The 16,948-nt window shown below is 37.2% G+C and overlaps 1 long non-coding RNA gene across 1 annotated transcript; it reads left to right on the top strand.

Annotated features, from left to right (window-relative positions):
- Window positions 1-350: 350 nt before the first annotated feature.
- Window positions 351-16,250, top strand: LOC136790575 (uncharacterized). Its single transcript, XR_010830717.1, has 3 exons — window positions 351-522; window positions 4,154-4,280; window positions 15,167-16,250. It is a non-coding gene; the product is annotated as an uncharacterized lncRNA (long non-coding RNA).
- The last annotated feature ends 698 nt before the right edge of the window (window positions 16,251-16,948 follow it).

Raw genomic sequence — 16,948 nt, 5'->3', positions numbered from 1 at the left:
TTGCTCCGTAAGCAGTTGTCAAGTTTCAGATAAATCAGTAAGAGCAGGGGAGGCAGGGAGCAAAGATGCCTGATCAGGGCCTTGCAGAAGGCCACCACCATGAAAACTTCCCTCCCTGCACTGAGCCAAGAGCTGCTGTTCCAGCCCCTTCCTGTCTGCCCAGTCAAGGCCCTCCTATGGATGCTTAGGCCTTTGGCACAAATGCTTTAGCCAGAGCGTGACTAGACCTTTTCTACTTCCAGATAGACTATCAAGATCTCAAGGCCTACAGTCCTTGTGCAGAGGGTCTTTATAACTAGATCTCTGGTCTCTCCAAGTAACACTGCCTGTGCTTGCACAAAGCACACAGACCCCTAGCCCCTTGTGTTCTCATCCTCTCTGTTCCTCTGCCCTGGCCTAATGCTAGATACTCAGTACCCACTGATCCACTCTGCTTTTCCCAAACTTTCACATGAAAACATCATCAAAACAGTTCATGCAGAAGGAAGACTACTCTCTGGAAAAGCCAACAGCCCGTAACTTGTAAGGAGGTGATCAAAGGGAGGGGTAGGGGTGGGTGTACCACAATGGTTCAGAACTTTTAAAATCATGATTTGGGAAAGAGTTCAAAGACCCACATGGTGTCATGAGAAAACATGAGCAGCGTGGCCACTGTGGTAGAGGCTTGTTACAGCCTGTCTGATTAAGAGGAAGCAGGTGCCTTCTTCAGACAACCTAACCAGGGGGGAAGCATGAACAGTATCTGCTGTTGTGCAAAAAACACAAAAGGTTTTTACAGACATTGTACAGTCTGTAGCCTGTGTCCTGCTACTCCAAGTTAGGCACTGGAGCTCTGTGATCTGTGGAAGGTAAGTCTGATCTTCCCTGCCAACTCATCTATACCAGGCTGACTTAAAAGAAAGAGTCCTCCCCACAGCAAGAAGTCTTGCTGCCTAGTGGAGTGTACTTGATTGTGTGCCTGAGAAATCACAAGTTTGGAAGAAGTATCTTGTTTCTTTTGAGTTAGGGACTTTGCAGTAAGTAAGGTGTGTGAGGGAAGGCACGAAAAACAGTTTGCTGACATCTTAAAGAGCAAAGGACTGACCTAGCTTGAAAAAGTACTTATCTCCAAGTTTCTAAGGGCAACTTGTTAGCTTGTCTGTGCTTTCCATTCCAGGCAGTGCCTTTATGTGATATTTGCATTTCTGCAATGCTCGATAGGAGACCAAATCCTTTTTTCCCCCCATGTTGTTCAAAAAAGGCCGTTTGTGCTAACTCATAAGACCTGCCCTCCTGATCTCTCAGGATTATGTATTGATTAAGAATTGGATCAGAACTGATTTGATTTTAAAGTGAACCTGAACCCTCCAAACACACTCACTGAATTATGTTTTGATCATGTTGGTGAAGTCTTGGTTCCATTTCTAAACACTATGATGGAATATCCTTGTTAGTACTAGACATGTTTCATGAACTCATCTTCACACTTAGTGCCTGAAAGACTCATGATGGATCATCAATTAGTGTTTTCATTTCTTAAGTCTTTTGGCTTGTTGGGTTGATGCCGATAATGCTTTTGACATTATTATTATTATTCATAAAGGAAGCTTCTGCTGCAGGAATGAAATTCTGTGATCAAAATGTCTCTAGAAGAATATCTAATGAATTCAGCTGCTGACTGAAAGAAAGAGTGTGAGCTATAGATGCATGAAAGGATTAAGAGGAAGGCAATGGTGCTTGACTTCCCTGATTCATTCAGTGGCAGATGTTAGATTCAAGGAGGAAGAGGACATTAGAAATAAGCATTTATTTATTCACTCCATAGTCTCCTGCGGCAGGAAAAAAAAAAAAAAAAGAAAAAGAAAAAGAAAAAGAAAAAGAAAAAGAAAAAGAAAAAGAAAAAGAAAAAGAAAAAGAAAAAGAAAAAGAAAAAGAAAAAGAAAGAAAAAAAGCAGTAGTGACAGTGTTCACCCACACTGAGGAGCTTAGTGATTCCAATTTATGCTTTAAAAAAAAAAAAATAAAAAAAAGCTGATTGCTCTGTTAACATGGAAACCTTTCATAGCACAATAAACGAGAAAAATCATCTATCTCCAGGGGCTTGATGGCTACACGGTATGACACATATGATAACACATTACCACAAGTTTTATTTATTCCAACTTGGTGGTCAGGATGGCAGATCTTTTTGCAAGACTGCAAGCCGAGGACTCACTCTGACCTTTTTTAGAGAGCTGTTTGTGCCCATTATGTTAGAATTTTCTATAAATAAAACTAGTGTTTCTTGGCAAAGGGTTGCATTTTATCCTGAATGTAGACACTACATCTAGATGAATGACCCTCCCACCTCGCTAGTTTCTTTCTGGAGTTAAAGCTGCCACAGGGTGTGTCACTAATAAATTACGTTGGCACAAGGTCAGTTAAACTTTCCACATTCTTTTCAGTCTCTGTAGAGCCAGAAAAGAACAGTCAAACATATTTAGCATTCAGTAGCTCCTTTCCTTTATGCATTTTAGAATATTGAAGTGCTCCTTCCACTGCACAACAGTAAACTTTTATGAATTTTGGTGGGGGAAGGAGGAAAGAAAGCCTTTCCACCATGATCATTCCTTCTTTTTCCTAACATTATTTTTAAGAAACAAACAAATGTTTGACAAAGAGAAATCTTACACCCCAGCATTTGCAGGAGCCTTTCCTTTGCTGGCCAGCCTTGTCTCACACTTGGCTGAAGACTGCTACAGAGCAGTGACCCTCGAGGAGGCCAGAGGGGTACCTAGTGCCATTCCTGAACTGAGAGCTGCTCTGGTGGCAGCTGATTGCCACCGCTGGGTACTGCTGGCTGCAGCTGTTTAAATTGGTGCTGGTGGTGGTGTGGTACATGAGCAGCAGCTTCACAGCTCTGTGAGTGCCTGTGGAGCCTCTGAGCAATGAACAGGCAGCAATGCCCAATCTTCTGCTTCCAACAGTTGAGGAAAATCCATAATTATTGACCTATTTAGACCCTTACACTACTAGGTGGCTACAATACAGATGATAGTGACAACTAACTGCGATCTCCTGTTCTCTTCCTTCCCATTTCTCCTCTGTCTTCCACCACCAGCCATGAACAAGTCGCAGTTCTTCAGTGGGGGTCTCCCTAATCAGGCAGAATTGTCCCAAAAGGAGAATGAGGCTAATGCTAGGGCAACGTGCATGTATTTTCAGAACAACTTCCTGTTCATATTTAAAACTCTTAAATGCTCTTTTGGCTGGTATCATCACAGTTAGGCAATTGATGTGTCTTCCTAGGAAAGTGCCCATCTTTAAAAACATGATTGTGATCATGATTTCTTACAGGCAATCACTGTTTTTAAATCCAGTCAACATCCCTTTGTTGATTTCTTTCCATTACTCTTGGAGGGCACATTTCATGGCTGTCTCCTGTTATGTAGCTTTATTCTTCAATAAAATTCCACTATTTGTTCTGTGATTTTATATATTCATTATTCCATGATTTGTTCTGTGATTATATACTCATTAAAGGTCTCCGAAACACTAGCAAAATGTCAAGCACCTTGTGGCTCTGATTCACGTCAGCTCAGCATTCAGAAATTAGCTTTAGCAAACCTGTGAACTTTTAATTGCAGCTTGTGCAAACTGTGTGGTCCCCCTGCCTGTCTACAAACATACTTTTGCATTGCAAAGTTGATTGTTTTCTCCTGTGGCATTTCCCTGACTGGCTGAAACTGCTGTCAGTGCCCTAGAGGATCGATTAGAAACTACATTTGTGTGACTAAAGAAGGAAATTCTGAGCTCTTTCTCCAGCAGGGGAAAATAATAACTATAATTCAAAATAAATAAATAAATAAATTAATTAAAAAAAAAATCGTAGTCCTTCTTTCTGTGTTAATGAACTATGAGCTAGAAGAGTTTTATTTTTATTTTCATTTCCCAGCCAGCCGACATGCAGTGACAGTATAGCTAGGAAGGCCTACCCCTTAGATCACCAGTGTGAATGATGCGCCAGAATTGGTTTGATACATACCTAACCCGGGACCTTGTCTGACCTCAATACACAAGTAACAGGAAGTTACCAAGTGTGTATAACCATGTGACATAGCAGCATTAGTGTACATGTGCAGAATCCAGTGTCTCTCATCCCTTAACATGCTTTTTTTTTTTTTCTTCTTTTCAGCCTCAATGTATTTCATCAGCTATTCCTTTTGTTAGGAAAAAATGTCCAGTTTAAAGTAGGTTGGCATGCTCTTTGCTGTCCAGTTCCAGTCTCCATGCAGATCTCCTTGCTACAGCACCACTGCATAGTAAGTACACAAAATATGAGTTTGTTTCACATAGGGTAACCGTGTCATTGTACCTTCAATTCCATCTTTGAACATTGCAGTGCTGTCAGACCTCTTATATATAAGGTGTTCATGCTAGTGATGTACTTCATATATTCCCAAGTATTTAACTCACTCTACATGCAGGAGCTCTGTGACCACAGCTGATTTGTAGGCATTACTCCTCAGACTGTAAAGAGTCCTCACAATCTCTAATATTTCACCTGTGGAGACTTCTTAGGTTGCTGGATCCACCTGTCTGTCCATCCTTCTGCCACTGCTTAGCCACAGTCTATCATAGCCTGGCATGTTCTCTTAAATCACCAACAGCTGTACTTCGTGTTGACACACCAGTCTATAATGTATGGCAGTTAAGAAAGGACCTTCTGCCCTTTTGCTTCCAGCAAGAACAGAGCAGATAACTAGGGAGGCAGGAAAGGGTGACACTTTAAACTGACGCAGCATGAATCTATGAAGATGGTGACTCCGTCTTTGATTTCCAACTTTATCTGGTAGGCTAGTTAGCAGGGTTAGGTTCTGGCAACTTATAGTGTCTCAAATACCACTTCTCCTGTCTTCATATTTCTCTATTTTATAATATATATTTCCTTTCTTTACTTTCGCATTATACACAAACACACACACACACACATTTATATACATCTTCTGCAATGTGTCTAAAATACTCATTAACATTTTCCTGTTAAAATTTCAATGGTGCCTGTGAGCTGAGTGGGTTTCTGAGAACATGGTCAGACATGTCTATGATTTGACAATAAAAACTAACCATAGGAGGCTCAAAATTTGAAAACATGTATGTGCCTATTTTGGACTGAACTTAATGTAGGGATAATGTGCAAAATATGTCCTTAGTGAAATTAAATGGAGACGGCCACTGATTTCAGGGAACCAGGGCTTCAAGCTTAACTTCGATATATAATTTCAATATAAATATAATACATACATATAATCTCAATATATATATAATTATATATAATTTTAATAATTCTGAAAGGAAAAAATAATATTTATTAGTGTGGTCTTTCTAGCCCCTTATCTAGGGCTACCAAGTCTGCTTCCTAAATCAGTTTCATCCAGATTTCTAATACACAGATATTTTCTGTAAGGATTGAATGATTGATCCTATAAAGATTTTTTATTGATGATCAAAGTTTTAATGTTTTCACTCTGATACTGTTTTCTGACCAATATTAGGTATACTATTGCTGCTGAAAGAAATGGCTGAAGAATGCAAGGTCCTATATATAAGATGTTAGCTTTTCTGTACGTAGCATGGTGATTACTGAATGATACACTTGATCAACCACAATGTCTTAAGGAATGAACAAGACATCTGTAGGCAATGCCTATTGACTGGAATTTAGGAAACCACAGAGCCTCATGAGACACACATGGAAATTGTGATAGAGCATAAACATCCCTGAGTGAAGTAGCCACCCAGAAAGTATAAATGGTTTAATTATCCTCTGCTGTGTTCAAGCAGATTATTAGAAATAGCTACTTAAGAACTTAATTATTCCAGGCAAAACAGCAGCAGCTGGTTTCTCAGAAGAGACTTCTGTGGAGGAAGACTATATTAAGGAAGGCTTTGGAAAGATGAGCTGTCAATCCCAGAAAATAGAAGACTAAACAAGGAAAGCAAAGCTTTTTCAGACTTAGTACAGGCTTTCCATGATAAAATCCATAGCATTAGAGGACATTGCATTGATTGAGAAAAGAAGGGGCCTCCATGTGATGTATTTTGAGACTGTAAGTTTCTGTTACAACTAGTTAGCAGAGATTATGGCTGGTAATAGGCCTGATTTGCCAAAAATGGTTTATGTGGATCCTAGCTGTGTCCAGTGAACAAGCCTTTTGTGTCAAATTAAGAGACTAGAACCAGGTCTCCTGTTGCAAAATTGCTATCTTTCAGTACAAAAGCATTCCCTCTCCCTGCACCTTTGTGATTTCTAGAATGGTTTTAAATACTGATATTCTGAAGCACTTATATGTTGGTTGAAATGAGAACAAGATACAAGTACAAGGAGCTTCTCTCATGGAACAACAGTGCTGGAGTTAACATACAGCTCTCCCAGCTGTTAGAAAAATAGAGCACCTTAAGTTCCTGAAATCAAGAGGAGAGGAGAAGAGAAAACAGGCCAAGGTTTGTATTTTTGAAGCTAATATCAAACTCTGCTTTGAGATGGTATGAAGAGTGACCTCCAATAAATAATTTATAGGTAAATAACACACAGAACTTCTCCTGCACTCAAAAATATTCTTCAAAAAGGTAAACCATTTTTGTACTTCACAACAGTACTGAGTCACCCCCTTGCTGTTGTGCCTCAAATGTGATGAAATATAGAGGCTGAAAGTTTAATTTCTCAGTTTCTCTTCCTGTGAATCTACCCTTCTTTTTGTTAGTATGCAAGCAGAAAAGTCTGAGAATCATCAAACCTAGCTAAGATAAAGAACTCTCTTGCAGTCAAGGTCTTTTCACATGTAAAGCATTTGGTGTGAAAGCTAAGTCTTGGCAAGACTTCTGTTAGTCTCATTTATTTCAGATGCATGTACTAAGCAGGAAAAACACTTTTCAGTGATGAAGGAAATGAAATTGAGATGTAACTTTATGAATAAAAGACTTAAATATTCTTCCTATGAGACGTTCCTTTTATATTCCAGGTTTTAGACTGAAAACTTTTTTCTTCCTTCTCTAAAGAGTTGTATTTGTTTCATATGGCACTTTCTTCAAAGCTATCTTCTGATATTTGAAAGAATCTTCCTGCAGACATTTTAAATTCAAACCTGATTAACTTGGTCCTCTTGATTTCTTTTTTTGATTGCCTACAGGTATATGACCCACTCCAATTAACTGCTACAGAGGATAAAAATAATCATCTTATTAGCTAGCAGCCACAGCTACCATGGTACCCTCATTTAGTACACTACAAGCAAGTAATGCAAAAATAAGAAGCTTTAGAGACATTTTAAACATACATAAATTATTGGGAATATGAGATGAATTCTCAACTTTACAAAATCTCTTTTATAGCTCAATTTTCTAATGTTTGAGCACTATGAGCTCCTAGATGGGAGACGAGAATATGGAAAGGAGTTGTGCTATTGTACATAATTCATAGTTATCAGTAACAAGAAAAGAACAAAAAGCACAGATAGAAGTAGATACAGTCAACAGTGAAAAGTAGATACAGTGAGATTGTTTTTGACCAACCATTTGTCATCTAACTGTAGTGAAAGTTTCCTTTGTTATTTCTGCTATTTTTAGAGAGGATTAAAAGGCCAAGCACTCATTTGCATGTGATAAATTTCTACAAATTACAATTCAAAAGTAAATTTGTCATATACATCAAAGCATAGTTGTTTCTTTAATAACATTTAATTTGGGGAAAGGTTTGGAAAAGGAGGTATACTCTACACCAAACAAGGGGAAAACTTCAAGGTCTATGTCAGACAGCATGTTGCCCTCTCAGACAGTGAAGATTTTTTTTAGCTCATCCTGAAATTGAACAGAATTGGACAGTGGAAAATTTCAGAAATGTCATAACGTTGTTTTTATCTTTAGAATGAGTCAGTTTTGAGGGTTTTTCATTTAGAATTTGAAAATATGAGAGAAAAGGTGAAAAGAAGTTACTCTCAAAGCCTTTTGTGCAACAGAAAACAGGATGAGCTGAAAAGCTAGGGTAGTGCCCATGAATTGAGAGAGTGTATCTGTCAAAGAGCTCTGTCAGAGCTGCTGGAGAATTTCTACCCATACATTGGAAGTCTAAAAATGCAGGAGGTCATAAAAGAGATGCTTTTTGTATTTTTTTTTTAGATTTTTTAAGCTATTAACTTTTTTTTTTTTTTCCCCTCTCTCTAAGTACCTAAAGCACCTTCTCTTCTTTGATTTATGGAAAGTATAAATGTATGTGTTAAGCAAACTACAAGTTCTGCTTTAACTTAATTTCCTCTTTCTATTCATGATACATATCAAGATGATTATAAGCATTTCAACAACAACAACAAAAAAGTAGGAACCAAATCTATTAGCCTCTGAGGAAAGCTCCTTGACATTTGTGGCATTTAAATCCCATTCTCAAATGTAGTCAAGGGATGTTGTGAGAAGTGAGGGTTCTCAGACAAAGAATATAAGAGGTCACAGAAACTTTATTAAGGGCTGTGAAGGGATTTTCAATATCCCACAGAATGTTTCTTAAATTGCTGACTACCACTGTTTTTAATTTCTTATTTTAACAAAAAATGTTGAAGTGTTATTCCTTTTTCTTTCCCCTTAATCACTAATAGCACAGAACATGGTGACTAAGGGTGTTTCTCTTTTATACAGGCCAAGGTCAATGCTATTTTTCAACTATCAGAGATTTTCTAGAGGCTCCTGAAATGAAACAAAGTCACAATTTGTTCATATATCTTTAGGCTCAGGACTGCAGTTGCTACAGCCTTACTGCACACCAATAGAGCAATATTTAAGGATATTTTATTTTTGAGCTACTTTATGAAGGGACTAATCTTTCCAAACCATATGAATACAACAGGAGTATGTGGCAGATGTGTTTTGTGACTAAGTAAAGGTTTAGAGCAGTGAATTCTACAAAGAGGCAGTTATGCAGGCAGTTCTGTGTCTGAGGTCTGAAAGTGATTACCCTGGTGGTGTCATTTGGAACATGGTGCTTGGAAGCTTTCCAATCTCTTGGCCAAGAGCACTTGCTATAACTTGTGGACCACCTCAGAAAAATACCTGTCTTGCTCAACAGTTTTAAAAGCTCATCTGATTGGTGTGAACTCAAGGAAGAAGTGTTTGAGTTTCATGTAGATGTGTTACCTATTTAATTACATTGAGGTACTGTCAGCGCCTGTCATCTCTTCAGCTGTCTTCTGCTGGTGACCACATTAAAATCCTCATATAAATCGTATTGCAGAAAAAGAGCTATTTGAATGAACACTTTTACAGACATTTTTTTGTTCATTGTGTCTTTCTAGCAGACGTGCTATATCTGGTATTTTGCCAGGATTTGAAAACATGTTGCCAAAGGAAAACAGATGTTTTTCAGTCATTTTATATGTGCAGTCCAACTCACAGTCCTTGCTATTGTTTTATTTACACGATGTTTCAAGTTGTACTGGGTCAAGTTCCAGTGATCTTTGATATTTTATTCTATAAATGTAGGCAGGTGCACTAGAAGGAAACTTTGGCACATCATCACAAGAACTATCTGTAAAGATACTTCAAATCTCTCTGAAGACATAGTGGAACTAATGAGCTACAGATATTCACTGCTTTTCTAAGGCATATATTTAAAGCCATATCTCTCAAGGATCAATACTTCAGAGAAACAAGAAAAAGGAGGAAAGTATTTTAATGATGAGACCAAAAATCAATTGCTTTTTCTGTCAGGCTTGACTTGATCCTATATCAGGGAGATCAATTGAGATTCTCCAAAATGTTGACAGAATATCTTTGAACAGAAATCAAAGCCAAAATAAAACGGTAAATTAACTAGAGTTTGAAATGGGAAGATGACAAATTTCTTACTGATTGCCATGTTAAAGTAGAGGAAAGACCTTTATTTTTAACTTTGTTTATATTTGAGCTTTCATTCATAGCTGCAATTTTTAGTGGCTGCTCAGCTGGACTCATATAGCCATGTTCTTTAAACATGGTTAGATCACCATAATGTCAAAGGAGAAAAAACTAAATTTGTTTTGGATTTGTAGAGATATGGGGTTGAGTGAGATTCAGTTTGTAGGTTGTGACACGTAATTCAGGAATCTTCAAGTAGACTCTCACAGATACATTGAGCAAGGTCTTTAGGCTGTCATTGTACTGGGGAGATTTGCGTTACACTGAGAGTTTAGATGTCAGTGTGTAAACAGAAAATGTAGGCGTCTTAATCTGCAAGCTAAATTTTAGTCATGCTCTTTTACTTAGTTTATTAACCTTGAAGATGAAAAAAGACAATTTGAGACAGTGGTACCTCTGGTTCAGTTAAGGAGAGGAAAATAGAAGGTTCCATGAAATTCTCTGTTGATATAAGTGAGCCTGAATTTAATAATTTTGGGGTCACATAAAATTTTCTTCAATTTTTTTTTTTTTTTTTTTATTTTTTTGCCAAGACAAAACAAAATTGGCAAAGAGCTTGAGTCTTGAAGGAAAGACTCAGATGTATACATATAGCCTTTCAGGCTATATATCAGACTTTTAGACTATATTAGACTTTGACTGATGCAAAGACTATAGATATAAGTGTCCATCTACATGGATAAGCTGAATGGGACCATTCTCTGTGCTGCAAAACTCTCTCACCTTCTAAGCAGACTGGCCTTGTAACTGCCTGATGAGAATGGTATTCAGCTCCTGCTAACTCCTGAGTAGCATCCAGGAAGAGTTTGGAGCAGTGCTAGCTGACTTGGGCTAAATCATCACAGGACCTGTTCTGACAATTTAGTATTATAAACTGATCACTTCAGGGCCTGGGAATAACTCTATGTAATTTTTAGTTTATTGCCATAGATACAGCTGATGTTTCTCTAGCAACGTATTTATAGAAAGTTAAATCTTTTATTCTGTTACTGAAGATATCTATTTGGATACAACAAGACAAGCACACCAATAAATCTTTCAGATACTCTGTAGGAAAAAAAAAAAAAAAGAGTGGGATTAAGACCCAATTTAGATGTACAAGATTAAATCTTGTAGAAGAATGCTGTCGATGAGGACCAAAACTACAGAGGCACTAGTGCTATCAAAAAAGTAGCAAGAAATTAAGGGATCAGAGTTCTGGGGAAAGATTTGGAAAATATCTAAATCTTTCTTTGGATATTTTCCAAATACAATTGTCCAGTAAAGTCAGGATATCACTGCTATAATCCAGATTTTTCTGCAGTACTGAATTGTTAAGAAGATGCCTAAAATGTGTGTAACTTTGAACTGAGTTTTCCTTTTAATATATCCAGTAATTTCAGGAATTCAATTATAACATTTTTCACATTGATTATTTTTCCGCCTTCAAATGTCTCTTTGATTTTTTTTTAAGTCTTTTAATACTTTCTTTCCCAAGTCATCTTTAGTTGAAAAGACGGCATACCAATCTCTCTTTTAGTTCTCCTGGAGTAGTTAAAACTTGCTGCAGTTTCAGTTTGTGTGTCTTGAATAGATATCTGTCAACATTACCTACCTGTCTCCCCTTTGTCTCTCATGAAAGTTTTAAGTGTATTTATTTTTCCTGTTTGAAGTTCTATGGGAATTTGATCAAGATCTGAACGCTAAGGGGAGCAACTGTCTTTCAGGTTTCTTAATTCCAGACATTGAAGGCTTGACCTACAGGGTCCCGTGCACTATCATAAATTCAATTTTAGGAGAGGGATACAGTGCCAAGATATAGCTGGGAGTATTGCTGTTGGCCTGTGGGTCTGAATATGAAGTCCCGACAACTAGCAAACTGCCAGCTGTGGCACAGCCCTGGAGTATTGTTTCTTGCTTTGTGACTGTCAGGGCCCGTTCCTGCTCTATCGGGGTCATGAGGTCCTGCACAAGGAGAGGTTGTGGTGTTTCAGATGTTTGCATGCCTTGCTGTTTGAGTGCTCCTGCAACCTGATGGGTGTGTGGAAATTGTGGGAGCTCTTCTGGCAATGGCAAATGCTCAACATACACCAGCCACAGTCTGACCTTCTTGATAGCTCTCTGCCATGAGCCTCAGAACCACCATAGTGGCAGGCTTGGTGGAGGACAACACCAGCAGGTTAGAAGGGCAGGTCTGCAGGTGCTGGGCTGCAGGTCCTGGGCACGTCTGTCACAGAGATACTTCCTTAGACATCTGACACAGGTTTGCAAAGGCTGCTGGCTGGGAGGGATTGTCCACAACACATTTCTTGTCTTGGATCTCTCATATATTATAAACATGATGGTTGATGAGCAGTTCAGGATTAGTTAATAAATAACAGGAGAGGAGCAGAAAAAGAATGTCATTTTAATAGCAGTTTCAAAACATTTAGTTCTGTCAGCAGGTCTGGCCTGCTCTGAGGCTGGTGATATACACAGGTTCCTACCAGTTCGGTTTTGAACAGAATTTTTTATCTGTGTTCATGAAAAAAATAAATAGGAAGAAAGAAATAAGAAAAAGACAACAGTATTGGAGTAGTTCTGAGCAGCAGTATTGTGTTTTTCAGTTTTTTTTGTTGTTTGTTTTGTTGTTTTTTTTTAATTAGAGGGATAGCAGTCTGTGTTAAAACTCTAGTAACTAATCAGTGTATTCAGTGTGACATTGGTTACTGATAACTTGAAAGTAGAAATCTCTGTGGAATGCAGGTCCCCAGATGAAATAAACAGTTCTAGCAATACTGACTTGATTGGATATGGCAGTTTGGATTAGCTAAGAATATCTCTGATGCACACATTGATATTGTATGTGACACCACTTGTGAAAATCATTTGCTAGAGCAAGGTGTTATTTTTCACATAACGCATAACACAGGTTTCTTTTTAAAGTAATGAAAAAGTAAATTAGAATTCATGGAGTGGAATGGAAAACAACAGGCTATAAATTAGCAGGAAAATAATTATTAATAGCATTGACAGCTCAAAAAGTAGTTTCAGTTCTCCAAATCTCTATCATGTTAATGCTACCCATTAATTTGGCTGATTCTGAGAAGGCTAAAAAAGTTGAAATATGTCCTCACAGGATCCTTTATTTTTATACCTCATATACTAAAAAATGTATTCATATGCTCCATCCGTTACAAGTAATGGTATGTATTAGGTGGGGATTACTTGATTCCTTTTTAGTCCCTCAGGTATTATTAAGACAAGGATGATGCAGAGACTTTCAGCAACTATTACTTGTATTTCTTTTAAAATATTTTTTATTATTATTTAATGATGTGATCTTAAACTTTATAGTTCAAATTTCCTGAAGTTTTTGCTGAAGAGCAAGCTACATGTAAAAATGAATATAATTTTTTTTACTTATATCTTTTTTTTTATCTTCAAAAATACTTCAAAAACAGGGGAGAATGAGTGGTCAGGGATTTTATTCATTAGTCTTACCAACAGGCTCCAAAGTTTGGCTTCAGGAAAAAAAAAAAAAATTTACCTGGTTCAGCTAAAGTTTCTGGAAAGAAAAAAAAATAATGAAATTGTAAGCAATTTTAAGTGCTGACAATTGACAAAAAAAATTGCTTTGTCGTGATTTTAGTATTGTCTACTGAGACATTCACTGGAGTGTGAGGATGTGCTTCTGGAGTTTTTTATTAAGAAGTGATTTAGTATCCTACCTCCAAATCCTCCTGTTTTCAGTTCCTTAATATTTAGAAAATTTATCCTGTTAAATCCTGTTAAATTTATCCTCCTTATAAAGCAGTAGTTGAAAGATCCATAGTGTAAGAAAAAATAGTGTAATGAGTTGGAAGAATTGAAAAAAAAAAAAGTTATGGGTTTCTTAAGGCTGAACTTCAAGTTAATACTGTTTGTGAGTTTGAAGAGTTTTATGAACTGATTTAAACAAGTAAAGTTATATTGTTGTTAAAATTAACTACTGAATTGCAGATCATGCTAACTGAACTATCTGAGAGCTTAAATACATAATGTGACCACAGAAATGCCTGGAAATTACCATTGTCTCTACATTATGTTTAGTTGTTCCTTTACATTCCATGATCATGTTTTGCTCTGGTGCAACACAGTCACAATGAAAAAGGATGAAGGAACATGATTTTGAAAAAACATACCTTGTGACACAAGCAGGTAGAACTCCCTACTAATAAGAAGTTTGACCATTTAACTTTACAAAATTTGACTGCATAAAAAGTCATGGCACAGAAGGTGAACATTTCACGTAGCTTAAAAAAATAAAGCCGAGTTTGACCATTAGGATCTCAGTGTTGTATCAAATCTCTGGGGTAGTACCTTAGGATTCTATCCAGAAAATCCTTATTTTCTGCATTAATTATATTTTATCAGTTTTGTGAATGAAGGACAGGTTATGTGCCAAGGTTTTTCCACCATCACAGAGAAAGTTATGCAAAAAGAAAACTTTTCTTAGATTTTAAAGAAAAAAACAAACAAATAAAACCACAAACATTCATGTTGAATTAAAAGCACATTTTGAGAATACCTGATATTTCTCAACACTCGTCTCTAGTGCAGAAACACTTGTGAGCAATACTCTCATAAGTGCATGTAGGCACTGGTATGAGTGCAATTATCACATCAACATGGGAATCTAATCCTTACTCTGTGTGTGGGAGCATGTCCACAAGTGCAGCACAAATGGATCCCAGTATGTGTTGCCCAGACCTCTAAATGTCTGCCCTCAAAGTAATACCCCAGAGTTGTGTCTAACAGGAAAACTGGGATGGGGAAATTGGATACTGTACTTCCTGGACTCTTTTGAAAAGGCCTTTAGGATTTTGGAGCAGCCTAACTTCAAGGGTAAAAAACATTAAGATCAATATGGAGGTGGTGGAGGTAGTGTACCAGGTTATCGCCTGCTTCTAACAAGCAGAATATTGCTTAAAACATACACCACCAAAGTACCAGAAATTGACTTTTAGCTTGAGGGCGAATGCTTTTTTTTTTTTTTTTTTTAGGTAAGAATACACGTGACAAACTTGTAATATATAGAATTGTGTTTACATGTTTACTTCACTAAATAAATAAATAAATCTTGGTCTGCAGAAAATGCTATACATTTATATGGTAAATAGTTTCAGACTTGTGTCAAATATTTTTATTTTAAATGCACATTTGAATCATGGCCTGCTGCCTTAACATATAAAGAATGAATTTTTTGTGGCATAGCACTCCACTAACCTTTCTCTGAAACATAATGTGCTCATTTTCATGTTCTCCACAGAAATCTGTCGAAACAGAAATTTCAGAAGTGTTCCAGAAAGCCATCTTTCATCCTAGAGCAAGCACATGTGAACACCTGCTCTTCCATGTTGGAAAAGTTTCAGAGGCCAGAAAAGAGGCTCTTGTGAATCCAGGGATTACTCAGCAATGCCTGCTGCTGTCTTGAGCAAACACATTAGTCTGTTGCTTAAAACAGATGCAGGTCACGTTCTCTGGGCCAACATGCACAGACAAGCCTGTTGAATTGCCATCTGTGCTTAATCTGTCACTAAAGAGCAAACAAGGGTGTTCCAGCTTTCAAAAGAAATGCTGACTGGTAGGAACATGTGCGGCATTAGAAGGCCCTCCAGTCACATGGCTTTCTTCAGTTGTGCCTTCTGTTTGATTGCTTTGTTAATTCCTTCTCCAAGGCATCTTATTCTGACATTTTACAAGGATGCTTATCTTATTTGGTATCTTCCCTCTTTTATTTTTGGGTGGGGAGAGGGGGGAGGATGAAGGGGAGGGAGAAGGAGAGTATTTTTTGTTTTTATTCTTGAAATAAAGAGACATCCATCATGTAATCCTCATTTTAAAATGAATTATTCTCAGAAAAATGATAATCCAAACAGTATTCTGCCCTGCTGAACCCTTATTTTTGAGCACTGAATGAATGAATTTTAGTCATAAAATACTTCCAAATAATGAAGAGATTTACATCTAATTAATCAAAAAACTGGCTAAGGTAGCTACCAATTTAACCAGTATGTGCATTTATTAAAAAGATTGAATGCTACAAAAGAAAAAAAAATCTTTCCCCGGTAGATCTCTTCTCAGTATATTACAGAAGTTATGTAATTTCTGGACATGTCGGTTTTAATTAGCCATCTTCTTGTTAAAGAAACTATGTTTTTTTAAAATATCATTTAACAAAGAACATGCTTAGGAATGCGAAAAATGCATGAGAAGTACTTTCAAGCTACTTTATTTTAATATATTATCTCAGGATTGTTTTTAGAGACAATTCACACCACAGCATGTTTTCAGAAGAAATGTTCTGCCAAAACTGTTAGATGCCAGTGGGTTTTTTAGTCTTATTTTCTGCAGTAGAGATACTTTTGTGGATTAAAAGTAGACTTTATGCTTTCAAAATCCATCTCTTTGAATCTCTCCTTCATATAGACTAATTCATGCAGCTCTGTGTATCTTATTGCCCATCGCCAAAGAAAGGATGCAATTTCACAAACCCTGTATTATGACTCAGCTACTGTAGCAACTAGAAAAACATATTAAATTACTTTCTCTCTAGAGGCAAGACATCTCTTTGATAATTAGGCAAGGAGGCAGAGAAACTTGGTGAAAACAAGTTTAAGAAGAATCTCCCTGGATTTCAAATAACATGGGTGAGATATACATTTTTTATGAAGTGATAAAGCCCAGTGGATTTAAATGACTCACTTACTAATACAGCCTGAGAATTAGGTTTGACATGTGTGGGGTTAATATAATTTATCTAACAAACAATTTACCTACCTGCTATCTAGAATGAGAAGCTGCAATACAAATAGCTGGGCAGTTTAGTACCCAGGCATTTAGAGGATCTCCCAATGGAGCCACTGAAACAGTCGTAGGAGAATAATTTTGTTGCACCTTCCATTGTGCTGGAAATTGACAGCAGACTGGATAATTTGCTAGTCTTTAAAAAGTCTGTGTGAGCCTGGTTACTCAGAAAAGAAACAAATTTATGAAGAGAAAAACTTCCAAGGAGGACAGGTAGGTTTATTTGGTTCTGCATTCCACCAGT

This window comes from Anser cygnoides, chromosome 1 (genome assembly GCF_040182565.1).
Source record: "Anser cygnoides isolate HZ-2024a breed goose chromosome 1, Taihu_goose_T2T_genome, whole genome shotgun sequence".
NCBI lineage: Eukaryota > Metazoa > Chordata > Aves > Anseriformes > Anatidae > Anser > Anser cygnoides.
The sequence above is the reverse complement of the archived record's forward strand: the minus strand, read 5'-3'. Positions and strand labels throughout refer to the sequence as shown.